The 13,937-nt window shown below is 40.6% G+C and overlaps 1 long non-coding RNA gene across 1 annotated transcript in view; it reads left to right on the top strand.

The window, feature by feature from the left end:
* The window catches only part of LOC102482621 (uncharacterized), a 234,343-nt gene that overhangs the window by 152,848 nt on the left and 67,558 nt on the right, over positions 1 to 13,937 (top strand). The gene's annotated exons all lie outside the window — the stretch shown is intronic.

Here is a 13,937-nt window from a genome sequence, read left to right as displayed (position 1 = left end):
AGGGTCCCAGGCCAGTGGCCGCGCCGCGCGGAGTTAGGGGGGCACCCGCGGGGCGCTGCGAGCTGCGTCCTTTCCCAGCTAGTTGAGTTTTGGCACTCGGCGTCCCAGTGCCTCCTCCCTCTTCTCGCCAATGAATCACCGAGCGGTACTTTCTGCCCTCGCTCCCCCAGGAAGAGCGAGGGGGAGGACGGTTCAGAGGCAAAGTCTGTCCTTTCTCCTCTCCGGGAGGAGCGCGGCGAGGAGGGGTTGGCTTTGCCAGAGGAGAGGAGCGCGCGGTGGGACTCGGGGGCGTCCGCGGGGCCTCCCCTTCCCGCGTGTCGCCGCTGCCCGCCTTCATCCGGAGCCCGGGAAGGGACGGGGCGGGTGCGGAAAAGCGACGCGGGCGCAGAGCGCTCTCGCCCATCCCGGAGGCTGAGTTTGCAAACTTAGTGAGGCTTCCGCAGGGGTGAGAGAAGAGCGGGAGAAACCACACGTCGCCTAGCATACTCTTTGCTGTTTCCTCTCTGGTTTTCTTTATAGTCCCTTTCCCTCCTGCCCACCCCCCTTTTATTTTTAATATTCATGAATTAAGAATCCCTCCTGCCCACCCCCCTTTTATTTTTAATCTTCATGAATTAAGATTTTAAAGTAGAATTTCTTCTCCCCAACACCGACCTTTCTGCCTGACTTCATCATGAACTTCACACTCTGTGATATTTTTCAGGCTGCCCGCCCCTCCTCACCTCTCCCCAAACTTACCCGCAGGGTGTCCGCAGACAGGAACCTGGAGAGGAAGAGAAGTCCCCATTTCATCCTGGGGAACCCCCAAGCCAGTGGTTTCAGAAGCTGGCCTTCCCTGTCCAGTAATTCCAGGCGCTTCATCCCCTCCTTTCTCTCTTTTCCTTTCTTTCTACCCTTCCTTCCTCGCTCTCTCCCTGTCTTCTTCTTTTTCCTTTTCTCTTCAATCTTACCCACACTTCTCCTTTCTTAACTTCCTTTTCCTTTCTTTCTTCCTTCCTTCTCTTCTTCCTTTCCTTTCCTTTCCTTTCTTTTTCTTCATTCTTGTTTTTCACTATATGGAGAAAAACCATTGTAAAAGCTTGTCTTGATTGTGAAGACATGCTACTTTTACCAGAATCGTGGCGTTTTAAAGGCAGGAAAGAGATTTGGCTTATCTCTGCATGGAAAAGGCACTGGGTACCAAGAGTCACTGACATTTTTTTCCTTCCATAAATTTATTCGGCTGGCGCTTACTGAACAGCAGCACTGGGCTAGCACCTAACGGAACCCAGGCTCTCATTTGACTAACACGTTTATCTAGGTTTCCTTTAGCCATTTACTTTTTTTGAGAGAGAGATGTTTACTGTAGGGCTCCTGCGCTTACCAGAGAGAGACAGAGAGAGTTAGAGACAGAGAATACGTCCACTGGGGATCTGACAAGGTATCTTCTGCAGATAAGGGGGGACTGTGGCCTACTGATGCTCACACACACACTGATAGCACTTACAATATTTATATAGTGCATTATATACTTTACCTGTTTCCCTTCTCTACCAACCTTATGAGGTATTCATCCATTCAACAAATATTTGAGGATCTGAGAGTACTAGGGGCTTGGCAGCTAATGGTGAAAAGGTCAGACACTATCTGTTCTATGGTGGGGAAGAAATGAATCCATCTACCAATTATCCCAGGAACTCCAACAGTTACCTATGAGATACATGTTCTGAAGGAAAGAAACACAATTCTAAGAAATTTAAATCAAAGCAACCTGACTTAGACTGGGTGTGTTAGGGTGTGAGATGATTCAATAAAGTAGCCTTTGAACAGAGCACACATTAGAACAGCTTTTATCAAAAAAAATACAGAAGATAACAAATACTGTGGAAAATTTAGAGGAAGGGGAACTCTTACATACTGTTCGTAGAATTGTAAATTAGTGTAGTCATGATGGACAACAGTGCGGAGCTTTCTCAAAAATTATAAATAGAACAATTATATGATACAACAATTATACCTTTGGGTATATATCTAAAAGAAATTAATTCAGTAAATTAAAGAGATATACACACTTCCACGTTTACTTATCCAAGACATGAAGTCAACCCAAGTGTCCACCAGTGCGTGAGCAGATGAAGAAAATGGACTAGTATTCAGCTATATAAAGAATGAAATCTTGGCATTTGTGACAATGTGAGTAAACTTGGAGGACATTATGTTAGTAAAGTGACTCCGGCACAGAAAGACAAGTATTTCATAGTCTCCCTCATTTGTGGAATCTGAAAAAAGCTAATCTCACAGAAGTAGAGAGGATACTGGCTACCAGAAGCTGGGGAAAGAATAAAGAAAGGGATAGATGGGCCAGGGGATACACGGTCCTAGTTAGGAGGAATACGTGTTAGTGCAGCAGTGTGTAGGAAAGGAGGGTGATTCCAGTTGATGATACCATGTTGTATCTTTCACAGTGGCTAGAGGAGAGGGTTTTGAATGTTTTTATTACAAAGAACCAATGAATGTTTTAGATGATAAATACATCAAATACCCTAATCTGATCATTTCAAAATGTATTTATGTATTGAATCATCACATTGTACCCAATAAATATATATTATTATTGTCAATTAAAAATGTTTAAATGGACAAGTAAAAAGAGTAGATAGAATGCTAAACTTGGTGACCAGTGGTTGTGGAATAGTCTAACTTTCCACATAAACATAACCAGCCAGGATCAACCTGTAGTGAAAGATCATTTCAGAATCACAGCTTTCCTAGTGTAAGGCAAACATCTCTACTAGGCCTACCCCTAATATTACAAAGTCAGTGCCAATTTAAAAAATGGATGTCTATCTATAATAAAAATAAATATTTAATGGTTATACATCAAGCTAATACATTATTAAAATAGATAGGTTTTATCCTCCCATCTTCTGCAACAAATTCTTCTAGGTGGCTTCTGTTTAAAAATCCTTCTTACTCCATCAGTTTAGTTGGTATTCAACTGTTTTCCACCCTCAAAATCTTGCGTTCTGTTTTATTTTAAAGAAAGAGAAAAGGAATATACAAGAAAAGGATGAATTTAGGAGCTAAAAGGTTTATGTACCTTCAAAATGACCTGGAAGCCTCATTCCACCTTAGAATTCCTGGACTTGCCAGAATTCCACTATTATTTGATGACTCAGGTGATTTTCTGGTCCATGCTTCCTGCTTCCCCTTTCTGTCCCTGCTCCTGCATCTCTAAGTCCCTGGTAAAAGGGCACAGATAACTACAGACCATGTGTCCAAAGTGTCCCTGTAAGATATTCCTCTCATACTCTCTTCCTGATCGAGGGAGCATCCAGTAGCTGTGCAGGTCAGACTTGGAGAAGGGGTCTTTGTGTGGCATAGAAGGCGGTATATTTACTCCTTGTAGGGGGTGGGCTTCTTGTCCCTTGGGGAGGATCCAGATTGGAGGAGGGACAGATAGTAGCCCCTGTATGGTGTAGGACATGGGCCAAGAGTGCCTCTTGCCCAGGTCTAAATTCTTGTCCCTGGGTCTTTAATTTATTAATCTCTTTAACTGCCTAATTTCCTACTGTGATCCACTTGAGCCACCCTTAGGCTCAGTTTCACTTTGGGCTTCCTAATCCCTCCAAAGGAAAGATCTTTGCTCATGTCCTTTGTCTACTTTCACTCCTGCCAAACGTTGTTACTCAATCTCATTCTCCTAATGGAGGATCATTTCCTTTATTAACTTGTGCAGGCAGGCCTCTCCACTCTTCACTCCTCCAACTCAGCCACACCCTTTCCAAACCATCTCAGTGGATTTCTAACGTGGCTCTTGTCCTTACTTGTTGTACTTTCTTCTTCCTGCTTTGCCATCCATTCCATTATTCTGTATTCAGGGTCCACTGTGTCAGTCATGGGCGACATGGACATGGTATGTGCCTGGAATGAAGGTTAGGGTTCACTGGGAGAATCAATAGTGAGTCATTAGTTAAAACTGTGATGAATGATATGCTAGGAAGGTGTTGTATGTTGTTCCATGAGAGTCGAACTTTGGGAGCAATTATACCCCAACTTCAGTTAAATGGCTCTATTTATTTTTATACATCAGTTTCCATGCTGCTAAATATTACCTGATTTTATGTTATTTCATCACATCTGGGTCTTCCCTGCTATATAATGATTTTGAAGTTTCTTTTTCTTTTCTTTTTATTTTTTTTCCAGAGATTTTTGTTATTGGGTGAATGCACTTGCCAAAAAGACAGATAGACAGAGAAACAGAGACAGAGAAACAGCCTCCAGGAGGATGGCCATGCCAAAATCTCTTCTCCTCCATTTTCCTCTTGGGATTTTGGTCATGCACGCACATGCGCCCAGCGTTGAGTTTTAAGTTGCCAGGTCTGGGACTTGAACTGCCATCTACTACATGGGAATCCAGTGTCATAACCATTATGGCCATCTGCTAGTCCCTGAAAGTGCTTTCTCATTGTCATCAAATAATGGAATAGTATATTGTCTAATATTCTCCATTATTAAAGAAAAAAATTATTTTATGTCAGTGTATTTGAATGATAAATTTTATGTCGTCTTTGTGACATCTTGCTTCAAGATAGTTCATAAAGCTTTTTAGTTTTTCTTTGCCCTAGAGAACAGTAATTGGCCTGGAAGATGAGATGACATGAGGAAAGCCTCATAGCTGTAGCTGGCAGGAGGGGATGTCCTCGGGGTTCCTCCAAGTTTATGGACTGGATGTGGTGCCTGGAGTGCTGTTCTTTGCACTGGGCAGGTGTTAGCATACTTAACCCTTGCGGCAGCCCTAGAAAGAGGTAATATCTTTACTTTCACTTTGTAGTTAAGGAGTCTGAGCCAGAGGGAAGCTTAATAATTAGTTACACCATAAATACATTGGAGAAATTTGAACCCTAGTCAGTCTGTCTCCCAAGCCATCTCTCCAAAACCAACAGTTTCTCACCACTTCTTATTTTAGGCATTTTGCTAGGGTTTTTCCAAGTGGGAGGCAAGTCATTTACTTCTCTTAATTTCTTTCTGAGGTACTACTGCTATCTGAATTTTTACAGCAGGTGCACAAACGGTGCTGATTTTTGTGTCTCTGCCCTTTCTCCTTGCCCCTGTCCCATTTCTGCCCTCTCTGCTCTGGGTTCTGCAGAGTCGGGAAGAGGCCCCTCTCCCGGAAGGTCCAGCACATCCTCTTCACCTCTCCTGAGCTGCCCAGCGCCATCCAGGGTGGTATCTGGTGGGGACGTTATTTCTTTTTGGCAATGTACAATTGTAGCCAGACCTCACTGCAGTGTACTTATGCAGAGTGGAAAGACCACCCTCTCCACCCTGCATACTCATTAAACCTGGAAACAGCTGGTAACTTTTACCATGTACTGCTTCCCAGGAAAGTAAAGGCAGGCTGTGAGGTTTTTGACTTTCAGAGTCACCCAGCAAACCAGTCCCTAAGTGACAATAGAAGTACTCTTGCCTCTGTTTTCATGCTTCCAGTTTCCATTACATTACACCTCTTTATTATTATTATTATTATTATTATTATTATTACTATTTAAATTGCTGGAGGTAGTATGCACTTGCCAGGAAAAGAAAGAGATAGAAGAGAAGAGAGATGAAGCATCCTCAGTAAGGTGTGATTACACCACATTACCTTCTCCCTTTCTCCATCCTTTCAAAATTTGGGGCATGTATGCACATGTGCCTGGCATAATTTTCAAGCCAAATGAACTGGAATTTGAACCACTGTCAGTCATGAGGAATACAGCTCTTTTAACCACTAGACTATAGGGCAGTCCGTAGTATTTTTTTAAAAAGCATGCATCTCGCTTTTTATTTATAAATGTAACACCAGGAGATTTTAATTTAGAAAAAAAATTGAAACATTGAGCTCTCTAAGTAAACTATTACTGAGGTAGGTTCTTATGCTTAATTAAGAAGGAATTTAATGAAAAAAATAAGTTGAATTGGCAACAGTATACTTTTGTATATCGAGGACAGTTTTAAGGGAATAACCCTCCTTATCTTCCCTGCTCCATTTCCCATCTGAGCCTCGTAGGAAGCATTTGATTTGATTGTAAGTAACTGGGCTGATTGAAGCAATAAACTGTCCATTGGCAACACTAAAACAAATGCAGATGTTTTACAATATTTCTGGTCCAAAAATAGGGAATGGTGATTTGGCTGATAAGATTTTAGAAAAATACATTTTGAAACAGCATTTCATATTTTAAAATGTTACTCATCAGATTTTCATATTAAAATAATCCCATGAGAAATGTGTTGGATATTTCATTGATTTAAACATTACTATAATTTACAGGATCTAATTTCCTTTTAATATCTTAAATATGGTTCGTAAAAAAAATTTTATAGAAATTGTTTCGCCTCTGATTATCTTGCATTTTCTTGCCATAGTAAACAAGAGAACAGATTTTCTACAGACGTTTCTATTAGCATAGTGAGTATTCTGAGCCTTACAGTCTGACTTAACTTTAATTAAAAGTAGCCACCCTGAAAACCCTGGGAAATACATTGAACATATGTATTCAGTTTCTTTTAGTTTAATGCCACATGGAAACTAGATTTGTAACATTAATAAATTTAAAAAATGAATTAATAAACTCATACTTCTTTTATGATGATGCATTAATAGTTTTAGCAAAGGAAAGTTTACATGTAAATGCACATTTATTCAGATAGATAGTATATCTTTCTGAAATAATCTAATGAACTGACATGTGTTTGAATCCAACATAAAATAACTGATAATTACTATGTATGGCTAGTATAATGGGAGCTCTCGAAATTCATAAACTACACAGTGGAAATAATTCTGGCTTTGGTTATGATTCTTTTCTCCCATTGATGTCAACTTTTTTCCCCTTTACATATGATAGAGTGTGTGTGCGCTTATGAAAGACTGAGAGAGAGAGAGCACCCCCAAGAGACCTCGTCATGCTGTAATCCTTTTTTTCCATTTCTTCATCCTGTCAAGACTCTGGTCTGCTGCACATGCCTGGGTGTTGCCACCGGGGCAGAAATTCAGACTCACGTCTGCCATGTGGGATCCAGCTTCCTCTACACAGTGCTAACTGCTGTGCTACTGGACTAGCGCATTGCTCTGAACTTGATAACTTTTAAGGAACCAACAGATGACCATAGTGGTTATGTTGCTGAACTCCCATGTAGTTGACTGAGGCTCAACTGAGGTTTGAGTCCTGGACCTAGTGACTTAAAACTCATGCTGAGTGTGTGTGCATACCTGCCCAAAATCCCAAGAGGAGAATGGAGGAGAAGGGATTGCAACATGGCCATCCCCCCAGGGGTGTGATTTCTCACTCTCTCTCTCCAGTGAGCACACACATAGCAAAAATCTCTCTAAAAAAAATTGAAGGGAACCAGCAGTTAGCGTAATGGCTATGTCGCTGGATTCCCATGTAGTCGACCACGGTTTGCGTCCCGGACCCGGTGGCTTAAAACTCACGCCGGGAGTGTGTGCGTGCGTGCCCATGATCCCGATAGGAGAATGGAGGAGAAGGGATTGCAGCATGACCATCCCCTCTGGGGGGTGATTTCTCGCTTTCTGTCTCTCTGTCTCTCTCTGTGTGTCTGGAGAGCGCATGCAAAAACCTCTCCAAAAAAAAAAAAATTGAAAAACATTTTTTTTTCTTTCTTTCTTCAATGAGAGAGAAAAACTTTTGATAGGATCTTGCAACTCTGCAATCCTGCCCACAGTCTTCTAACCAGCCAGGATCACAGCGTCTATCAGTGCATCTGACATGTTAAGCTTGACCCAGGATCCAAACCTGGACCTTGCAGGTGGCTCCAGTATCATACAACAGTGCCCTACTACCTGTGCTACTATGGCTGAGCCAGGAAGCAAGTTCTTTATAATGTGGGAAACCTTCCAAATTTAAGCAGAAATAAGGAGTGATAGGCAAATACATATGTTTCAAATCATTCTAGGTTACACTAAAAAAAGAAAAGATGTAGGAATATTGGAAATATAGTGTAATCTTTTGACCATAAATATATATGTTTACACATACACAAATATATACACATGTATACCACACACACACACACACACACACACACATATATTATACATAGACAAATATAAAATCAGAAGTGTTTTCTCAATATTTACTTTGAAATATATTTTAAAAATTATTTTCAATAAAAATGTAACATTTTAATACATTTTTGTAATTTAAAGATTTCTATATCCTATTATTATACATACTTTAAAAAATAATTCTCTACGGGACCAGCAGATGCTGTAATGCTTATGTCACTAGACTTCCACATAGTCAACCACGGTTCAAGTTCCAGCTTAAAACTCAAGCCGGGCGTGTGTGCATGTCTGCCCAAAATCCTGAGAGGAGAATGAAGGAGGAGAGATTGTGGCATGACCATCCCTCCTGGGGCTGATTTCTTACTTTCTGTCTCTTTATCTCTTTATCTCTCTAGCAAGTGCACATGCCCTATAGCAAAAATTTCTCTCAAAAATAAAAATACTATGGACCAACCGATAGCCTAGTGGTTAAGTGAGCTGTATTTCTCATGGCTGACAGCAGTTCAAATTTCAACTCCTTTGGCTTGAAAAACATGCAGGGCACATGTACATACATGCCCAGAATTTTGAAAGAAAGGAGAAGGAAGTGTTGTGTATTATGCCCCACTGAGGAGGCTCTCTCTCTCTCTCTCTCTCTCTCTCTCTTAATTTCTTAGGTCAATAATTGTTTCTGGAAATAATAAGAGGGATCTGTTACAAAGAGATATATTGTGCATTGTGCTCTCATTTGAGGATCCATGTGGTTGACCTAATACTTTGGTTCATAAATAATAAACAGTTATTATTTAAATATGGTTCCACTGATAACTCTATTTTAAAACAAATGATTAGAGCAAGTTGTAACAAAGGGTGTTCCTGCCTGCCACCCACTCAGTCCATACTCCAGTTAAAACTTGAGTAAAGGAGGGTGTAATGGAACATCAACACTGCTGAGGACGTGAGAAACTGCCCGCCATTGCCCAGTGTGCATATTCCCCACATAGAAACTAAGGTTTCTCTCATAACGTTTCAGGCAAGCGCACATAAAACAAGGCTTCTCCTATATGTATTTTTATTATCCTATTATAAAAAGTCAGTTCCCTTGCAAAGTGACATCCGAACATTTTACTGCTCACTGAGTAATTGTTTGGCTCTCCTTCAATCGATTTTTTTATTCTCAGCAATTACGTGTTTTTTTTTAAACTCCATACCCGATCATGCGTCAACTCTGCCTTCTATCTTTCCATGTTTCTTTTGTTCAGATACTTTACTTCTGTTTAAGAAGAGGTGTGGGTGTTTGATTAATGCCTGCTCTCTACATACACACAGATGTGAACACTTGCACACACACACACATATACACTGAACTACTGCACTACTGCACACACACACACTGAACTACTGGACTAGTGTATACACACACTGTACTACTGGGATAACACACACCCACATTGAACTACTGCACACACAGATACACTGGACTACTGGGCTAGCATGCACACACACACACACACACACACACACAGTGGACTACTGGGCTAGCATGCACACTCACACATGACTACTGGGCTACCATGCACACACATGCACACACACACACACACACACTGGACTACTGGGCTAGCATTCATGCACACACACACACTAGACTCCTGGGCTAGCATGCACACACACACACACACACACACACACACACACACACACTGGACTACTGGCTAGCACACACACGACTACTGAACTAGCACACACACGCACACACTGGACCGGGGATTGGATTATCATTCTAATCCCAAGCCTAACACAAACCTTGTTGCCTATGTTTCTAAATGTTAGCTACACAAGAAAGGATTACAGAGATCGACCTACAAGGGACAGAGCCCTCCCTACATTGTGTCTGGTTTTCTTCAGTGAATAGCAATGCCCTGGGTCTTGCTGTTCTTTAGTTTCTAAAAATGCCTTATTGAACAACCCGTTCTCCCTTCTTTGAAAACGAGAGACTGGTTAAGAAACTCTTAAAGTTATTACTTCTAAATTCCATCAGATGTCTGGCTGAAAAAGAATTGCTGTTGCCTTTCACAGGCATGAGAACTTTATTAATTCTTAAAATTATTAGTTTACTTTTCCACTTCTATTCAATCAATATTTGAGAATTATGTCCCATTAATCACTAGGAAAGGTGTTTATGAACGTGTAACTAGTCAAACCCTCTTTTACCACTGGCAGAACTGCAGCAGAAGCACGGACCTCTGTGCCTGCTTGGAGGGTCTCTGGTCTGCAAGGACTGAGCTGAGAACGAAGGGGCAGTTTGACCTGACCCCTACATCCAACAGATGGCTTTCCTCCTTAGGAATGCTGAGCCCCACAATCCCAGAAAATAACTGGGTCTTCAGTCAAAACAGGGTCAGATTCCAGGCATGGGTGATATTCTTGCTCCTCCTGTGGCGCACAAGTGGGTTTTGTTCCTTCTTGGCCGCACCAGGAGCTGATGTGTGCATGGTCTCTCCAGGCATCCCTGTTCTTCCCTCAGACTTTGGCAGGTGCACAGGCATGGCTGCTGAGGAGAGTGCTCTGTGGTCTCCTGCTCGGTCCCTGACCTTCCCGTGAGCACCCAGAGGAGGCCTGTGGAACTGACAGCAGATGTGGGTATTCTTTGTGTCTGGGGCTCCTGGAGATTCTAAACGGTCACACCAGCCCACCTTCTTCCTCTGAATATGTTACAAATTTTGCTGATTTTACCCCCATACTTTCTTCTGTGGCTTTCCACTTTTCCTCCCGTTCTCTGCCAAAGGTAAACAGTTCGTGTCACCTATTTCTCCTGGGAGGAGTTTCATACCCTTGAGAATTCGGTTTACCTGATTGCCTTGAGATTCAAGCTCTTAGATGGGATTAAAATAACTATTTCCTAGGTGGTCTGTGTTTTCCTCCTTGTTTAGTTATGCATGATGCTCTTTGACACATTGATATGTCCTGTGAAGAAAGGCAACAGTCGACCTTCTTTTCCATTTGAACCCTTCTTATTCTCTGGGAAAACACACTAACTGGGGTCTCCTCCATCTCCAGTCACAGGGGTAAATCTCATCAGGAGATACTGAGGCTCACTGCCCAGGATTCCTCATCTGACTTCAAAGATGGTGTTGAGCAGGGTTTGTTTGCACTTAAGTCACCTGACCTTTGGTAGCAAACCTGAAGAGACATAGGCAAGATGGTAGCTTCTTTTCAAGGTCTAACGTGTAACTCATGGCCTTGTCACTTTTTCCTGACTAGTCCTGAAAAAGAAAAAGAAAAAAAAAACCTGATCCTTCTGATATTTGATTATGGCATTTCCTCCCAAGTATATTAGATTGGGACGGGGAAAAAATCTTTGGTGACCTACTAACCCAGTTAGATCATTAGAGTCAGCTTTTGACCGCAGAAAGATTCCGTATGATTCACACTCCATTCTGAGTAAATATTCTAAAACTGTTGGCAGTAGCTTCTTAAAATTACATTTCTTTGGTAAGTGCTGAGAAGACCTACTTTGAAAGCTCTGAATGAGACACATGGAATTCTGCTCTTCCTTGTGGAAGAAGTAAATAGAAAAGTCTATGGAAAAATACAGGATGGCTGGCAAGAATGGGCTCTTAGCTGTCTCTGAGAAAATGAGCACGTCCTACTTTCCACACATGGATGGACGTGGGAGTTCTTAACCTCCTCAGGAGGACTGTGTTTTATTTTGTGGTTGTTGTATTTTAGAGATTTTTGCTATAGGGTGTGTGTGCTCACCAGAGAGACAGTGAGAGAGAGGCAGAAAGCAAGAGGTCACTCGACCCCCCCTCCCCGGTTCAATGGCCAAGTTTAATCCCTTCTCTTCATTCTCCTCTCAGCATTTTGGGCACACATGCACATGTGCACAGTATGAGTTTCAAGCCACCAGATCTGGGACTCAAACTGCCATTGACCATGTAGGAATCCAGCACCTTAACCACTGTACCACCTGCTAGCCCCAAAGGCTGTGTTCTTTTAAGTCTGCAAAGATCCAGCTTGCCTGGCCCTATTGCGTGAGACTGTGCCATACTTAGTAAGGATGCTCATTCTAATAAGAAATCACCATTATAAATCTCTTCACAGGTACCAATTCAGTACTTTTGGACTCAGTACAGAACTAAAGACAATGAAAATAATAAAGAAAAATATTTGTATTTGTAAAGGAGAAAAGTCAGTATCTAGGGAAAAGAGAAAATAAAAACACCTGTATTTTTTTACTTTATGCAAAATCTTTGCTATCCACATATGTCTGGGGGAAATTTTTAAAATAAAGATTTACATTTGTATCTGTTAATTTCTCATGAAAATGCCAACCTTGGATTTGATCCTGAACTTACATGCACATTGTATCTGATAATATAACTTCAAGGAAGCAGAATAGATTAAGTCAGGAGTTATAGTTTAACTTAAAGAATCAATAATTGGGGAGAGATTTTCCCTTGCTCTTGTTTTATATGACATGAAAATCCTTCAAGAAGCAATTTAATTGTAATATTTGAATAGCAAATATGACATTGTTGAAATATAAGGCAATAACGTACATGGATGGTACGTTATTTACATATTTTTCTGCTTTTGTTTCTCAATCCAATAAAATAAAGATAGTAATTCATTATATCATAAGATTATTGTGAGAATTTAAAGTCTATTTCTATTTAAAGACTAAATACATATTCTAAATATGTGTTATATATTCTAAATAATTCATATAACTTATGTAACTTAGTATTATAGCAAGCAGCAAAATTAAACTATAAAGAAAAGCCAAAGAAGCAGGAAATTATACATAGTCTAAACATACATGTTTATAAACAAAGAAACTCACTTTGGGGACCAGCAACTGGCATGATGGTTACATTACTCCCACATAGCCGACTTAAACCTCCTGCCAGGTGCGTGTGCCTATGTGCCCAAAATCCTGAGAGGAGAATGGAGCTGAAGGGATTGCAGCGTGGCCATCCTGCCAGGGAAGTGATTTCTCGCTTTCTATCTCTCTCTCTGTCTCTCTGGTAAGCACTGTGTCCTCTGGTGAAAAACATCTTTTTTTTTCTTTCTTTTTTTTTTTTTAAAGAAACTCAGTTTGTAGGTTTCTCCATCTTTTTGAGAGAGAAGAAATAAATATATTTTTAGTTTTCAAAGGCCTGTTTTAGAGGTGTTACTTTACCAATGATTATGTATTAAGTAAAGAGAAATACTTCATTAATTTGAGTTGGGCCTCATAGTTATCTCAATGGAATGTTTCTCTTTCTACAGACCCCCCCTTTCCAATGCTTTGTGAAGCAGAGCTTGGGCATTCTCTGTCCCTACTCCCTCAGCCCCAATAAAAGTAGTAAAACCTATACCTTATAAGTAAAAAAAACACAGCAGAGAAAACAGTAATGTGCTTTTTGTAACCAGAAAATTTTCATGGTCTTAGAAAAGGCATTGTCTATGTAAAATAAGAATTTAATTGCCCATTACCAATTTGCTGAGAAGCCTCATCCAAGTCACTAAATATAATTTTATGGTCTACAAAATAATTGATAAGAATCCTGAAATACTTCTTAGAAATGCTTTGTCAACTCTTCAAATTATAAATTCAAGATTTATAAAACTATCTACTAAGTTGTTATTCAAAGAGGGTACTCTTTGACAAGGTATAAGGGCCATGGAGTTTATTTAAACAAAACTAATTAGAAACATTCTGATTCTGCTCAGCTTTGCCAGGCATAAATAGATGATCTAATTGATCTTTCTTTTATTTCTTAGATTTATATCTAACAGCTTGCTCTCAACGACATTAGTAAGAATGGAGAACTGGAGAATTTGTTCTTTTTAAATTTCCATTAGTAAGTCTCGAGGTCGAGCCTGTTTGGTAATATGCTTGATCTTTAACACTTAG

The sequence above is a fragment of the Tupaia chinensis genome, unplaced genomic scaffold, assembly GCF_000334495.1.
Source record: "Tupaia chinensis unplaced genomic scaffold, TupChi_1.0 Scaffold140548_1, whole genome shotgun sequence".
In the NCBI taxonomy this organism is placed as follows: Eukaryota; Metazoa; Chordata; class Mammalia; order Scandentia; family Tupaiidae; genus Tupaia; species Tupaia belangeri.
This window is presented reverse-complemented; position numbering and strand designations above follow the sequence as displayed.